The sequence below is a fragment of the Vombatus ursinus genome, unplaced genomic scaffold, assembly GCF_900497805.2.
Source record: "Vombatus ursinus unplaced genomic scaffold, bare-nosed wombat genome assembly UNPS02014786.1, whole genome shotgun sequence".
In the NCBI taxonomy this organism is placed as follows: domain Eukaryota; kingdom Metazoa; phylum Chordata; class Mammalia; order Diprotodontia; family Vombatidae; genus Vombatus; species Vombatus ursinus.
The window spans coordinates 26500079-26504876 of record NW_020954564.1 but is presented as its reverse complement, the minus strand read 5'-3'; positions in this window follow the sequence as shown (position 1 = coordinate 26504876).

Here is a 4798-nt window from a genome sequence, read left to right as displayed (position 1 = left end):
CAAGCTTGGACTATTGCAATAGCTTGCTGGTTGGTCTCCTTGCCTCAAGTGATTTCCCCATTCCACTTTATCCTCTATTCAGGTGTCAAAATAATCTTCCTAAATCTCAGATCTGATGATATCACATTCCACCCATTCAGTACACTCTAGTGGCTCACTATTACCTTCAGGATCAGTAAATGATATGTATGATGTTTCTGCTTTTCTATATTTCGGGGAAAGCCTTTATCCCCTAAAACATGGCCAATTTTTTGTAATATATTCCCTGCATAGATGAAAATTATATAAATTACTTTATGTTCCAATTAAAACTACCAGATCTATCATCTTTAGTATTTTTTGGGGGCAAGGCAATGGGGTGAAATGACTTGCCCAGGGTCACACAGCTAGTAAGTATCAAGTGTCTGAATCTAGGGCTGGTGCTCTGTCTACTACTCTAACTAGCTGCCATCATCTTTAGTATTTCTAAAGTTCATTCTGGTCCTTAACTTCTTTCATGTTTATCATTTGGTTACAAATGTTCATGTCTGCAAAGGATTCATTAAGATTTCCCACTGTTATAGTTTTAATATTTCCATCTCCAATTTGATTAACTTTTCCTTTAAGTTTAGATGATATTTAAGTATTTATTAAGTATTTATATTAAGTATTGATAGTGATTTATTATCTATGATTTCTTTAAGCATACTGTAATTTCCCTGCTTATCTGGTTTTATGTCTATATTTGCTATAGGCTTATCTTAAATCATTTTTGCTACTCCTGCTTTTTTTTTGATTCAGCTGAAGCATAATTAATTTTGGCTAGTCCCTCATTTTAACTCTATATGAATCTTTGTGATTCAAGTGTGTTTCTTAAAAACAACATATTTTCAGATTATGTTTTCTAATACATTTTACTGTCCTCTTCTGTTTTATTTGTGTGTTCATTCCATTCACATTCATGGTAATGATTGTTAATATGTATTTCTCTCTATCCTAATCTCTAGTACTTTTTCTTTTCTTTGTTCTCTTCCCCCATTTGCAAATAAGGTGGTAAAAGAGGAGTTTGCTTGATGCTTGTGATTTATGAAGGAAATAGTCTATTTCCTCTCTTTTGCAGCTTTTCTCTCCCCCTTGCCTGCCCCAAATCCCAGGTTTTTACCCTTTATTCTTTTCCTTTTAATTCCTGCTTCACATTCTTCTCCAAAACATTCTGATTTGTTTGGCTTATGACTATTTCCTTACTTATCCTGCACTCCCTCTTAGATTTCCCTCTTACCCTACCTTGTCCTTGTCTCTCCTGTTTCCCATTGGAGATTAATGTGTTTCTATACTGAAATCTCTGTGTATATGTGTGTAATTATGTTCAATCTTCCCTTAGCTCTTCCAGATGAAAGTAAGCTTCATAGTATGCTGGTTCTCCTCACCCTTTTCTCTGTGATTATATACTTTTCATCTTGATGTACCTCTATTATATGATAATGACTTCCCTCCCCTTCCTCCTTTCTTCCCCAGTATAATACTCTGCCCCTCCCTCACATTTTTACCTTCTTTTTCTCCTATCAAAACAGAACAAAATCACCCATAGGCTCTAAGTTATTTTTTACTTTTTCTGTGATTCTTACAAACATCATGGTTTTGAGATTTGTTTTTTATCCCATGTTTCTAATCCCACAGTACAACCCCACATTTTCCTTCTGATGAAAGAGATATGTGTACAAGGTTTTCTGATTCCAAAACCAATGAACTGCTTATTCCATTGAAATATACTACCTCTTGTGATTAAAATCATTTAAGCCCATGTTCATATGGACCTCTGCAATGGATGCTGTCCAGAACAAGAGCTGGACACAGGCTAAAGCAATTTCAGCAGTCATGGTACTTGTATTCAGAGTGCTCACTCCCTAAATTTATGTCTCAGTATAATCCAAATCTTCCCCTTATTAAAAGGAATCTCCGTTTATTTCTCTGTTGCCCCCAGGAAGGGCTTTCTAATTTATATTTATATTTCATTGTCATCTTCAGCTACTCCCCAAACCCTACATTTCTCTCTGGAGCAGTGAAACAGGAAAGATTGACAGTCATGTTCCATTTGTACAGACTATCTTGGATTTGAGCTATTTAAAATGTATTTTTTTTTTCTCAATACAGTCAGTTTCAGTAATGCAGTGCCCCTGTCTCTTTGAAAATTGGTAACCCCAGGGAGGAGATGGAATTAACCAGGGAGGAGGAAATCGGTTGTGTTAATATTTTAATCACTAGCTCCTTTAACACATTAGTCACATTCATTAAATATGATTAATTTGCAGGCTTTGTTTGAAAATGTATCAGTTTTCCTATTGGCAAGGCACCCACTATCTACCATATCAGTGCCTGAGAATGTCCCCAAAAGTACTGACTGCTCTTATGCTAGCTTTCCAATATACTTCCATATCCCATGTGCCTTATCGTCACCAAAAATATTGAGGTACTCTGGCTTGGTCTATTTCTGGAGACCTCATATTTCTCTATGATGCTATTCCACAAACCAGTAAGCAGATTTTATTTGTTCTCACATTCTCACCAATCAATCAAACCCTATGACTCGATTCTTCTTAAACATGCCTCTTGGTACCTTTGTTAACTCACTCATTCCCTATTCCTACAACCTCTTCTTCCCACTTCATTTCTGCCTGATAAAATCCTATCCATCCTTCAAGGCCCACCTTGAATTCATCCTCCCACCTCTGATACTTCCTACTTGTGTGAACTTGGACAAGTCACTTAGCCAACATGAGCCTTCAGTTCTTCATCTGCACGATGAGAGGTTGAACTCAATGGCCCCTGAGGAGTCTTCCAGTTCTATGATCCTATGATCCTCTACAAAGTTCTATTGCCTATGGTTATTTGTGTCCATATAATCATATGTAATATTAGGATTTAGATGTGCAGGAATGCCCTGACCAATGGTAGAAGCACTCACCTGGTGGCACATTCATAGGAAATTCCTGATCAAGAGAGATTTTAAAGGGGAATGTACCCTCTGGAGTGGGTCAGAATTTTGAAGCTGGAAAAGAGAAGGGTTATAATCATAGTATAGGTGAGTGATACCATGGAGGCACTTGATCTTTTTTGCTCACTCATACCTTCTGGAAGAGATGAAGCTGAATCCTTCCTATACCTGTCTGATCTCCTCCCTGGATGAAGTTTAAGGGATCTTTGCTTCTGTCACTGCCCTATCTACCACACTGGGGATTTAATCAGCCATAGCATGTTATACCAATTTGGTTGCTTTTAGCCTAGGGGCAATATAAGTGGTTTCTCACCCCATGTACCCCCACATCCCACCCCACACTGCTTTTATTAGTTATTTTATGGAGTTTGTATTAGATGAAAAGTTATTAATATAATCACAATAGTTCAGAGCCTCCAGTTAGGAAAATTCCTAACATTCAGACAGAGATTGCGCGCTCTGCCCTAATTGAAAGATTGTGTATTTCTAGCTAATATCCGACTCCTTTATATTTAATGCAAAATTAGGTTATAAAAAACACTTACCTAAGAGAAATTAACAGACTATCTCCTAGTGTCTATTCCAGAATAGGAGTGGGGAGGGGGCTTTGGGAAAAAAGTAGACCTTTTGGAAGTCTCCTCATTCCTTAAACAGGCAATTGTAACTGGTAGCTTTAGTCTCAAGATGCTTCAGTTTCAAGATGTCTCTTAGACTATAAAATGTTAGAGAAGGAATCAAAGTATGTAAATTTGTTTGTACAATGTTTAGCATAACCCCTAAGTTTGCCACAGCTCAGCTCTCCTTTCACTTTTATCCTTTTCCTTGTTGCCCCTGTGCCACTGGTTTTTTCCAGCTCAGCTCATGAGGGGCAGGGGACACTGTCACTTCAGGATTGCTCCTGTTGTTTAGTCCTTCTAGTCCTTGTTTTAGTCTGCTCTCTCACAGACTGTATATGCCCTTTAGATACTCCGAAGCATGACTCCAATCTACTTTCTGGCTTAGATAGTGCAATGGCCCAGACTGATCTCAACATTGAGAAGAAATTCTGGTCCCTCTTAACTACCAATTGCAAGATCAATCAATCAATCAATCAATCAACAAACATTTATTAAATGCCGATTTTGTGCTAAGCACTGTTAACTGATGCCCATCAGTTCTCAAACTCCTTTTGCTTAATAATGCTACAGTAATTACCTGTGCTTTTGTCTTATCTTTCTAATGAAGTTAGGGACTATTTCTTATGTAGACCTTGTATCTTATTGTGTGGGACAACAGCCACAATAGAATTAAAAGTTCGGAGGCTAAGTCAGAGATCAGAAAAGGTTTTATTCTTTCTCATGAGAAAGGGCACAGCCCTGGTCACTTGAGCAGTGACAGCCAGGGAGTGCACCTGCTGGCTGTGAGAAGCAAAGTGTAAAGCCCTAACGTGATACCCCCTCCCCGTTTCTGAACCCTTCTTCCCATTGGCTGGGTTTTGGGGTGCACTATCTAAATGCTGCTTTCTAAAACCCTTATTTGGAAATATTTGCCTAGAGACAAAGAATCAGGAGGACTTCTAATAACCATTTAGAAGTTCTGCCTAAAGACCAAGAATCAGGAGGACTTTTGATAACCATTTAAAAGTCCTACCTAGCGACAGATAAGCAAGAAGCCCCTGGCGGTTAAGCTAGCAGTCTTTGGCAATTTTTACTTAGCTAGAGGAATTAGAGCACAGGTTAATGTCTGCAGATTCATCAAGTTTTGCTGCTTAGGGGGTACAAAGGGGATTTCTGAGTTTTAGTACTAAGGAAACTTCATCTATCTCACACATTATCCAACATCTAGCAA